The following is a 12812-nucleotide window of genomic DNA, read 5'->3' as shown; positions in this document are numbered from 1 at the left end:
CATAAAAGCACTGCTAAGCGCAGAGCACTGGCTTCATCAATGATTGTCAGATAATTTAAGATGGAGAGGTGGGTGGTAAACACCACATGGTCTGCAGGACCTAAAGGCAAATTATTAGATTGCTCCAGGCCCATTAGAAGAACAATGCAAATGCCACAAATGACCTGAACTCAAAGAGGTAAAGCCTGCAGGTATGACTTTGAAGCCACTTTCAGGCAACTTTGTTCACCATATCATCAAACAAAAAGAAAACAAGAGAACACAGCTAGAGTCAGCCATCAAATATCCAACAATGTTAGCCACAGAGAAAGTTTAGGTCTGCTTTGATGCCTATATTCTTGAGTTAGTGCTCTATTAATTTAATTGTGCCTGCTGGTCCCACAATAAGTTGTTAACACTTCAAATTAATATTTGTTGAGCCTGATGAATTGCTAAATTGTGCTTATTTTTCATTTTTGGTTCCAAATAGGTTATATAGTGTAGAGTCTATATTCAAGCTGCACTATCCAATATGGCAAACACTAGCCTGAATCACACTAGTTGCATTTTAAGAGCTCAGTAACTACATGTGTGTTGTGGTTACCTTATTAAACAGGCAGATCTGGCACATTTATGTTATTGCAAGAAGTTCTTTTAGGTAATGAAGGTCTAGAATTATTCTCTTTCTCATGCCGTGACACATTTAGAGTACTCTGGGCACTCTGGAGTAAACATTCTTGTTGTCAGAAGTGAGTGGTCTAGGGGCTTCAACTGCCCTGGAGAGTGTAGAGGAGGTATTATCTTAGCACGCCTTCAAGCCATCTGGGATATAACTATGTGTCACTGCGCATCAGTTGGAAAGCTGTGCCTTCATTGGTATCCTGTCCCATAAGATCATAGAAGCATAGGGTCTTTTCCTCTTGAAAAAAAAAAAAAACAACTGCTAATCAGACTTGTGTTTCTAATTAAAAAGACAGATGATCATAATGTCAAAGATATTTGAAAAAGGCTAAAACCCAAGCTGACAGATATCACTGACTGTGAAGAATTTCGCTGAATGTTGTAACAACAGTGAAGTTTAATTCACTTCATGGTTCTGGCACCCAAGAGGACTAGCAAATTTGCTGGCAATGTAAGTCATAAAATGGCATGTTGAAATCTTAGGACAGTTTTTAAGACAAAAGAAGAATATGAAGACTTCTTTCTCATGATAACAAAAAGAAAAGGAGAAAGAGGAAAGGATAGTTATTAGTTGTGGATACAGAAGGTGAGTTGGTAGACATCTTGGTTATTTGAGCAGTGGATGGAAGCAAATGACAAGTTAGCACTGAAGTATTTTTCAGCTTTCCAGCTGCTCCCCAAGATAGAGGAAATGTCTTATCTTTATAATGATTTTAGGTCACGGGAAAAGCCTTCATTTTCTAGGCATGATCACTCTGACCCTAAGTGCTAGGCAATCCAAGGAATGCAAGACATTGCAAGACCTGCTTTTCACAGTTGGTTTCCAGATTCACAGACTAGTCAAGTCAGAGATGGAAAAATTAGCTCCATGAGGTCTTGGATTTGAATGGGCTTTTCTATTGAAGAGCTTAAGGTATAACAGATCTATTTTCATGAAAAAGAACCATGTACTCTAAGTACCATTTTATAACTGATTATGATAGAGGTAGAATGGAGAGTCTGATGGATGTGCTTTTTGCACATATTCACTGAAGACCTCTGTAAACCAGATCCTGTTCTTAGTGCTGGAGAATTGGCAGGGGACAAAACAAAGCCTGTGTTCAGGGTCGGGGAAGACATAGGGTGATTATAGAGGCAAATAAGAAAATATACCAGGGTAAGAGAATTGTGAGCAATGCTCTATTTTATAAAGGCTGATGAGGGAAGATCTTACTGATAAAGAGACATCTGGGTGGGAACCTAAAGGAAGTGAGGATATAGGCCATGTAAATACCTAGGAGAGCATTTCAGGCAAAAAGAAGAATGATTTCAAAAATACTTAAGTGGGACGATGCCTGGAATATATGAGTAGTGAAGAGGCCATTGTATACATAGGTGAATGAGCTGAGCAAAATGAGCTAAGGAAAGAGAAAAAGGGTATGAAGTTAGAAAAACACCAGAAATTCAGATCACTTATGTCTTTGTACATTTGGTTTGGACCTAGGGATTACAAGTTATTGGTGATTTTTGAACAGAGAACATGATCAAACTTGTGTTTGAGATTCACTCTTGCTGCTGTGGGAAAATACACTGTTGGGATGGGGGAAGAAGGTTGACATGTTGGAGGCAATCACAATAATCCAGATGAGATTTGTTGCTGATTTGGATTAAGGCAGCAGTTGGCAGTGGCAGTGGCAGAAAGGTGTTTATGCACTGAATCTGCTTTCAAGGTGGATCCTTGGGATGTGGGACCAAGGTAAAGGGGAGAGCTCATGGCTGACTGCAAGGCATTGGCTGGAGGAACAGGTGGGATACATATGGGTATAAAGCTCAGGAGTTTAGTTTTGTGCAAGTTTGAGATCTTTCTTAAACATCAAACCTGAGTTACTGGGGCAGCCAGATACAGGCATGACATCAGGGCCAAAGATAGAAATTTGGGAGTCATTAGCAACTCAGAAGGTGTTTAAAGCCATGGGCAGTATGAGGTCACTGAAGAGGGAGGGCCCCACATTGGGCTTGAACCTCCTTTCTCTCAGATGCTGACAAAGACATAAACAAATCAGAGAAATAGCAGCGATTACTGTTCTGCTGCCACAAAGCAATACCAGGCATCTGCAATGCCCCTGGGTAAATACCCAGAGTAGCTAGTACTTAGCATTTTTTCCAAATATTTCAAGTATCAATCTTTCTGACAGCCTCAGAAATACACAGCAAGGCAGCTTTCCACATGAGTACAAATAATGTGTGCATTATCTGGTAGCATAACGCCAACCTCCAGAACACCAGCTGTAGCCACACTGATGCCTCTTCAGCTTCATTTCTATGAATTTAACAGCTGGACTAGAGATCTAGAGAAGGTCGAAAAGATACCAGGGGTGGAGCAGGATTTCCCTAACCCTTCTAATACCTGAATGCCTAACAGTGTGCTCATAAAAGCCTGGAAAATGCCAGGAACCTATAATATAGCTCCTGCTTTAAACCCCTAGTCACCTCAGAAGCATATTGCATACTTTGGGTATTTTAGCCAGATTAACTGTCTTTAAGGGGCAGTGTTGACAAAGTGAATAGGTAGCTGGCCAGCAAGTACATGTAATATAGTGAGGCTAAAATGAATGAAATCAGCCTGTTTTCCTGCTCATTTGGAGGCACATGTGACTTGCTTTATGTTGCCAAGTCAGCAAGTGTTCCCCAAGGCTGTTCCTGCCCTTCCTAACTACAGAAGCATCAAAGCCATGCAGGGTTGTATATTTCAACTCAAGGAATTTTTTTTTAATGTTAATTATGATGAAAAGATCACTCTGAAAAGTCAGTGCTAACACCAGCAAATCTTTTGTGTGTCTACCTGAACACAACACTTTCAAAATGACAGGATCATTAGTAAGATCAAACTGTGAGAAAAGTCACATAGCACATACAGTCCAGCAATCATAGGAATCAACTAGCTAAGAAAACACACTCCATGCAAAGTACTCTCTCAGGAAAGCCAGATAATGGTTAAAAGGCCATTGCAGTGGGCATATCTGGTCTTAAGTCTGAACTGCAGAAAGAGCTGAAAACGACAAGAAAAAAATAATCTAAAAAAAAATTAAGAAAAAGTATTCTTCAAAAAAAGCATTTCACTTTCAGGAATAAAGGTATACTTTTAGTATAAGTAGCAGGAAAAGAAGTCATTTTATAAGCCGGCATTAAAACCTAAATTTAGCATTTTTTGTATGTATGAGGAAGCACACTTGATATATTCACTTACTAACAGTTCTTCTGATAAAAGATATCTCGGCATAGCACATTTAATAAATTCATACTGGAGCCAAATGAATTCACATATGTACTTATATATCCACCATATGTATTTTCAAAAGTATTCATTTGCAAGTTGGGCATTGTTCAACTGAGCAAACTCTGATAACTTTGAAAAAATAAAAGTGTTATGTTTTATTTATGAGGGTGGAAAAACCGATGCCTTGAAACTTGAAATTAAAAACTCCAAAGGAACTGCCATACCGTATTTGAGCTTTGCTTAACAACTAGACACTAAATGAACAGCAGGTAACTGAACTTCTGCTGTGGGCCCAGTAGCTGTTCAAAAATTGTTAATTGGTGTTGACAGGCAGAAGTTAACATTACTAAAGTGGCCAGTAGAGCCAAAATGACATAAAAGAGTAACCAAGGAAAATGCTACTTTCCATGAACAGTCTAGAATTGAGCATTAAGAGAAAGAATAGGTATTTATGAGAAAGTAGAAACTGAAGCATAACATTTTAACTGCCATGGTAGCCTAGGTCTGCTTTGGTAACTATTGTCTGGAGATTCTTCAACAGGCTAAGAAACATGTAAACATAAAACACTACACATCCACTTTTATTAGAGATCCATTCTGATAATATGTTAATAGAAGTTAGCATAAAACACAGGTCCATTATGCAAAGAAAAACATGAAAAAGTTGAAACCTTAAAATTCTTCTAGGGTCAACAAAGGAGAAGCAAGTATTTCTATGTAAACTATTCTTTCTGTGTTGTGCTTAATATAGTCTTTTTAAATTATAGTTGATTTACAATGTTTCTTCAATTTCTGTTGTACAGCAAAGTGATCCAGTCATATACATATGTACATTCTTTTTTTTTAATTTTTTTTTTTGGTTTTTAGGGCTGCATCTGTGGCATATGGAGGTTTCCAGGCTAGGGGTCTAATCAGAGCTACAGCTGCCAGCCACAGCTGCAGCCACAGCAATGCAGGATCCGAGCCGCATCTGCGACCACAGTTCATGGCAACACCAGATCCCCAACCCACAGATCGAGGCCAGGGATCAAACCCGCAACCTTATGGTTCCTAGTCAGATTAGTTTCTGCTGTGCCACGACAGGAACTCCTGTACATTCTAATTCTTACTGGGTGTTAACAACTGGCCCGTTGTTGTAGAGGGATACAAAAACGAACAAGACACCATTTTCTACATTACAAAAATGGAAAAAATAAAAATTATTACAAAAAATTAAAAAAAAAGAAAAAAAGAAAAAAAGAAAAATTTCAATTTAATGGAAGAGACAAACCCAATAAGCAGAATAGCATAACTCTTATAAGAGAGCTGTAGAGACAGGAGTGACAGAAATGATGTTTGCCTTAAAGAGATCAAGGAAAGTTTCACAGAAGAGGTATCACTTTGTTTTTATTTTGAGAAAAGAGCCACTAAAACACAAAGAATAATATTGCTTAAAATACACATATATCTCACCCCAATTCAGATCTATCAACTTTAACATCTGTCATACTGGCTCCAAATTATTTTTAAAGAAATAAGATATCATTAAAATAGCTTAATTCCCCCTTAACCGTGACCAGGACTCCCTTTCCCAATTTACCAGAAGCAACCACTATTATAATTTTGGACTATATTTCATTGTACTTATCAATTAATATTATGTAAATATCTATCTATCTATCTATCTATCTATCTATCTATCTATCTATCTATCTACTATCTTTGTCTATAACATTATGGAATCTTCTGTTCACATTTGAATTTTATGTTCTGGATATCTATAGATGTTGATATATAGAGAAATCTAGTTCATCTCTTTCCCTTGTTGTTTAGTATTCTCTACTATATGTTTTAGTTATGGCATTCTCTTTTGATGTATTGTTCTTAATTTTTTGCTCTTATAAACTATGTAACAAACAGTAGCTTTATGCACACATAAGACAAGTGGACAAGAGGTTATCTAGGAAACAAAGTGGGTCATATATAGGGTGGATTTATAACAAGATGGCCTGGAAAAATCACAATTTACCTTTTTGTCATGGCATATATTTTAATAATGCCCTGTTTCAGGGTCACATGTGTCCCAGATTGAATAATAAACTCCATATTCATCCCAGTAACAAAACGTATATTTATCCTAGTGTTTTACAATTTTATGGGCTATTGTCAAATAGTTCCTCAAAATGGTTTCACCAATTTATACTTTCACAAGCAGCATCAGAGTATAATTTTTCACATTTTCCCTTACAATTGATAACCAGATTTCCTAATTATATTTTAAAAACTAATCCAAAGGGTAAAAAGGATAACTCATCATTGTTTTCATTTGTTTTGCATGAATAAAAGTGAAGTGGATCATCCTCTTGTATTTGGATTTTTTTCTATCTGTGAATTATATGCTATAACCTTGACTGTTTTTGCTTGAATTTATTTTTATATACCTTTCTTATTGCCTTGGAATCCTTTATATATTTTATATACCACGATTTTTATCATAATAACCATCAGAAATATAATTGTTCGCTTTGTCACTTTCTTCCTAAATGTTTATGATTTTTTTTTTACTTTACAATAGTTAAAATTATAATATGATCAAATTTTAGTTTCTATTTTTATGGCTGTATTTTGTATCTATGTTAAGAGACCTTTCCTTAACTAAGGACTTATAGATATTCCCCTATATTTTGGCAAAGATTACATCTTGAATTGGGTCCTTTAAGGAGTAGTGTATCAACAATGAGGATGGAGAAAGGGCATGCCAATAAGAAGTAAAAGAAATTGAAAAGGCAGAAACAGAACAAGAGCTTAGAGATCTTGAATGGTTTGCTTTTCTGAAAATGTTCTGTGTATATGTACGTCATCAAAATTCCTATTGGCATCCTTCACTGAAAATCATTTTCTTTTATGTTTTCTTTTTTTCTGTTTTCTCTATTACTTGTAAGAATATATTTGTCTCAAGAGGGCTTCTCTCCTCTCCTGTTCTCCCTTCCCCTTCCTCCTCCTCCCTGTAGCTCTTCTTTCCTCTTTGGGTGTACCCTGCTTTCTGATTCTTAACACTTTGTTGGTTTATTAACTCATTTTGGCAAAATATGTCCTCTAGAATCTTCTCGTGAAAAGGTATATTATAGATATATTTTTGAGACCTTGTACTTCTGAAAAATTCTACACATCTGTTCTTTTATGTTAATTGAATGATTAATTGGCTGGATATAGAATTATATGTAGGAAGTAATGAGTAATTTTTCCTCAAAAATTTGAAGACATTACTTAGTTGACTTTTGGCTTCTAAAGTTGCTCTTGAGAAGTGCAATGTATTCTGATTCCTGTGATTTTGTATATGACCTTCCTCCAGCCCCTTTTGGAAAGCATTTAGAATCTCTACCCATGGTGACCTAAAATTTCTGGCTGATATGCCTTGATATGAATCATCTTGAATGCCTTCTGCTGATTACCCACTGAACCCTTTAAGTATTGAAAATAACTTTTACCAATTAAGGAAAACTTTCTTGCATTACTTTTACAATTTTCTCTTCTTTATTTTTCTCTATTTTACCCAACTCTTTAAAACTCCAGGTAGTCCTAGTGTACTGATCCCCTATTGAAAAAAATCTCATGTCTTTGATAATTTGTTCTACATTCTGGGAGATTTGTGCTATAATATTTTAATCTCTCAAGAGTTCTCATGAGTTCCCTGAATGTCCATCTTTGTAGTATCATGAATGTTATAAATTGCTTCATTAATGTACTTGGGGATATTCATAACAATTTTTTGAAGTTTTCCTCTCCCTGAACAGTCTTTGTTTCCTCACAGTTCTTTCTATCTATATTTTTATGTTTTTTTTTTAATATGTCTATCTTTTGCATTGTGAGCTTGCCTCAAATACATTGTACCTCTTGGCTGACAATTGCCATATAAAAGTGAGTTAGTGAAAAGCTGAATGAAAGCTCTGTGTGCATGGTTATGTGATTAAAAAGTGGACTTCCATGTGATCATGGAAGTACTGGTCCTTTCATTTGGAGGCAACCCTACCAAAGGCAGGTCTTTTCTTTTCAGATGCAGAGTTTTCTCTAGAAAAGAAACCTCTAATCTCTTGACTAGGTTAGCAGCCTTACTGCCAGTGTTCCCCCAGATGAACACAGAAGGGTGGTAGGAGGATATCAGCACCATTCAAAATTTAGATTATTTCTCAATTCCTTCGTTTCAGTACAGTGCTTCACTCTTTCTCTCAGTAATTCCTCATGTCCACAAATTCAGAGCCAGTATGATTCTTCTCTTTCATACTGATTCTTCATTTCCCTTCTGCCTATGTATGAAATGATTAGTCACTTGGCTGCCTAGGCCAGGGGAGGATATTTTTAACTGCTTTCTATAGACTTTCAACCAAACTTACTATTTTCAGCCCTACTCCTTACCCCTGCATCCAGAAGTACTTGGTGTTTCCAAATCCTGCATCTGCTTGCAGTTGCTTCCTACTGGCACCCAATTTTAATTTCTTGCATTCTGCTAAATCAACCAATACTCAACTTTGATCTTCTAAAATCCTGAAAATATTCCTTGTGTTTTCCATTCTTCTCATATGTTTTGTTTGTGTAATATTTTTATATTTCTATTACTATGATTTGTGTGGAGTTTGGGGAAGGAATATCACAGCAGATTGAATGGTGCCCCCCACCCAAAGATCATGTCCATGTGGAATCTGTGAATGTCACCTTATTGGGAAACAGGATCTTTGTAGATGTAATTAAGATAAAAATATCAATTATTCAGGTGGGCCCTAAATCCAAGGACAAGTGTTCTTATCAGAGACATACAGAAGAAACACAGGGAGGAGAACCATGTGAATAAGGAAATAGAGATGGGAGTGATGAGTGTACAATTCAAGGAATGGCAAGGATTGCCAGCAGTCATGAGAAGCCAGGAAAACCCTATGGAATGGATTCTCTTTAGATCCTCCAAAATAAAACAACTCTGCCAATACCTTGATTCAGGACTTAAAGTTTTCTGCACTGTGAGAGGGTAAATTTCTGTTGTTTCAAGCCACCCAGCTTGTGGTAATTTGTTACAGTAGCCCTAGGAAATTAATACCAGTACAGATGAACACTTGGGCTCAATTTACTTTATTTAACCTCAGAACTTTTCAAGAATTGACTTTTCTTATTGATGTATAATGTGTGTGTGTGTGTGTGTATGTGCATAAATCTTTAGGTATTTATCTTGATGAATCATCAGAAAATGAGCATACCTATAAAACCAGCAACTAGATCAAGGAAAATAACATTATATCAACATCCCAGAAGTTTTCCTCGTTGTCCCTTGCCATCATTTTTCCTGTAATCAAAGGTAATCTCTACCAGCAATACTGCTTAATTTTATTATTTAAAAAAATAGATAAATGAAATTATATGTCATGTACTTTTAGCCTTGTGTCTTTTATATAATAATTATAAGATTCATTCATATTTTTGTATATAATTAGAGTTCATTCATTTTTATTAATGCAAATTATTCTGTTAGGTGACATTACCACAATTTATTTATTTATCCTACTGTTGATGGACTTTTATATAGTTCAATTTGGGGCCACTACACATAGTGCTACTATGAACATTTTTGAACAAGTTTTGTATGTATGTTTGGTATAGAAGTAGGAGGGTTCAGCTTTAGAAGACACTAATAAACAATTTTACAAAATGACTGTGTTAATATACATGGCATTATCAGTATTTAGGGTTATTCAGGTTTAGGTATCTTGCTGGTGACATCATTACAAATGGGCAGCATGTACAACCAAAGCATGTAGCATGTACAACCAAGCATGTAGCATGGTGTTGACTGATAGGAAATTATTAGAGTCTTTGACTTGTATATCCATTCAATATTGCATTACTATAAAAGCCAAGGCTGAAAAATGACATGATTCCTTTCTACCTGAAACTCTTACTCATGTAAAGCTCAAATTTGTTGAAGTGACCATGAGGCACCCCCTTGTTTACACAGTTGACAATGCTAATACACAAAACATCATCAGCATGACGTGAAAAATGCTATTTTAGATCCAATGGGCCTCATTATGACCAGAGTATTACCATTCTTATGATCCTATGAAGAATTTTAATTTTTAAATATGTACTTTTTCAAGTATACAAAAAATATTTACTTTTACGGGCACCAAATTCAATGAAATAAGTTAATTAATTTACTTAAAATTACAACCAAAACTATATCTGCCATATCCTTAAGCTTCTGAGAGGCTTCATAAGAATGAGGCACTATTTTGAAATTGGATGGGAGGAACTTAAAACTTCATATAAATGTACACTTAGAGTAAGGTAAAACAGGGCTTGTTTTTTTTATTGACCTTAATTAATACCTCAAAGTTCAGTTAACAATGATTAGAGTTTCCTGGGAAGATCAAGGGCAGTACTATGTGACCCTTCACACTAAATTTTATTCCTTTCAGTATACTTTAGATTTGTACCAAATATTTCTTAAAGTTTTGTAACTGTGCATGATTTAATTAGCTAAAATTACACTTAACTATTTTAACTGAATACCTGTGACATATGACATGTCTTTTCAAGTAGGTAAAAAATCATAGTAGACACAAATGTCATAGTCACACATATTAGCCTCAAGACAATCACAATTACAAGAAGTGCTTGTTTAGTCAAAGGTCACAATCTAATTATTCCATTTGGCGATATTATTCCTGTCACTATACAGGTTCTTATAATAGGAATATATTTTTAATAGTTGACCACCCATGATTCGGCTATTTAAACCTAAAATGTATAATTTCAATGTTCTCTTAACATTTTTAAAAGTCAAAGTGTAAACTGAGTAATAAAAGACATATAAAAGTTATATTATATATGTATTATAAAATAAATATTTAAACTGAGTATACATTTAAATAGATCTGAAGAAACTACTTTCTATAGACTGTTAAACTGCTCGTTTTGAATAAGAGACCAATACTTACACATATAGGTGATTCTTAAGATTTACGGGTAAACTAGCCTAAGTTTATGTATGTTTCTCTCAGAATATTATTCCATTTGGACTTTTTTTTATTAACAAGATCAAATCATAAAATTAATGCATTATTTGTCAAGAAAATAGGAAGGTTATTTATGGTATGCTTTTCCTGTTAATAAATTTAACATGCTGCTAGAGAATGCAAATAAGATTTCAGAAGTCATTCAGCTAAGAGCAACAAACTTTTTTAACCTATGAGAGTTCCCTCTTTGCATTCAAATATCATATTACCTACTAAACCAGAAGGCTCTCTATTCAAAAGCCATTCTACAGCTCTTGATTTTATGTATCACTCCAAATAAAAACACTAGTTAAATAATAACAACGAACTCCATCCCAATAAATCTGAAGTCATCTTCTCCTCAGTTAGTTTGAATTAATGGAGTATCATTTAGGTATATAAAATATTTTTAAGAAAGTAGATTGAAAAATTCCCCAATATACTGAGAATACTTGAATGCAAACAGGGTTGAATAAATTCCAACTCAATGTTCCAGGTCACTTTGGAATGGAAGATGCAGAAATGACTTTGGGATGCCCATAAAGCTAGGCAGAGGTCCACAGTCTATCACTGAGAAGGACCTGATTTTTTTTTAATGAAATCAAAATTAGACATGGTTAGAAAATCTGAGAGAACATTTAACCATAATGAATTAGGATGACACAGAGATTACCATGGAAGAATAGAAGCTAAGCATATTTCTTTAGAAGGCTATTCATTAAACTATGCAAAATAGTACTAATTACCTTTCTTTTTTTCCTTTTTTGTTTATTTATTTTACTGGAGTAGAGTTTTTTAATTACTTAATGAATTGTATTACATTTATAGGTGTACAACAATCATCACAACCAAAGTTTATAGCATTCCATCCCAAACTCTCAGTGTGTCCCTCCAACCTCTGACCTGTCTCATTTGGAAACCATGTTTTTCAAAGTCTGTGAGTCAGTATCTGTTCTGCAAACAAGTTCATTGTATCCTTTTTTTTAGATTCCACAATAAATGCTGGAGAGGGGGTGGAGAAAAAGGAACCCTATTACATTGTTGGTGGGAATGTAAATTGGTGCAACCACTGTGGAAAACAGTATGGAGATTCCACAGAAAACTAAAAATAGAACTACCATTTGATTCAGCAATCCCACTCCTGGGCATCTATCCAGAGAAAACCATGACTTGAAAAGACACATGTACTCATTACTTTTCTAAACTAAGATAACACATTTGATGTTGGTGTCTCATTGTATGACTGACTTCACTTTGCATAATTTCTAGGTCCATTCATGTTTCTGCTAAGGCTGTTATTTCTTTCCTTTTAATGGCTGAGTAATATTCCATTGCATATATGTACCACATCTTCTTTATCCATTCCTCTCTCGATGGACATTTAGGTTGTCTCCATGTCTTGGCTATTGTATATAGTGCTGCAAAGAACATTGGAGTACATGCAACTAATCTATGACAAAGAGCGCAAGAATATACAATGGAGAAAAGACAGCCTGTTCAATAAGTGGTGCTGGGAAAACTGGACAGCCACATGGAAAAGAAGGATATTAGAACACTCCCTAACACCATACACAAAAATAAACTCAAAATGGATTAAAGACCTAGATATGAGACCAGATACTAAAAACTCTTAGAGGAAAACATAGGACAAACACTCTCCGACATAAATGACAGCAACATCTTCTCAGATCCACCTCTTAGAGTAATGACAGTAAAAACAAAAATAAACAAATGGGACTTAATTAAACGTACAAGTTTCTTCACAGCAAAGAAAACCCTAAACAAAACAAATAGACGACCCACAGAATGGGAGAAAATCTTTGCAAATGAATCAACTGATAAGGGATTCATCTCCAAAATTTATAAACACCTCCTAC

General features: G+C 35.2%; 1 protein-coding gene across 3 annotated transcripts in view; it reads right to left on the bottom strand.

Annotated features, from left to right (window-relative positions):
* IL1RAPL1 (interleukin 1 receptor accessory protein like 1) overlaps positions 1–12812 on the bottom strand; it is a 1403038-nt gene that overhangs the window by 311639 nt on the left and 1078587 nt on the right. The gene's annotated exons all lie outside the window — the stretch shown is intronic.

Source organism: Sus scrofa, chromosome X (genome assembly GCF_000003025.6).
Source record: "Sus scrofa isolate TJ Tabasco breed Duroc chromosome X, Sscrofa11.1, whole genome shotgun sequence".
NCBI classification, from domain to species: domain Eukaryota; kingdom Metazoa; phylum Chordata; class Mammalia; order Artiodactyla; family Suidae; genus Sus; species Sus scrofa.
The sequence above is the reverse complement of the archived record's forward strand: the minus strand, read 5'-3'. Positions and strand labels throughout refer to the sequence as shown.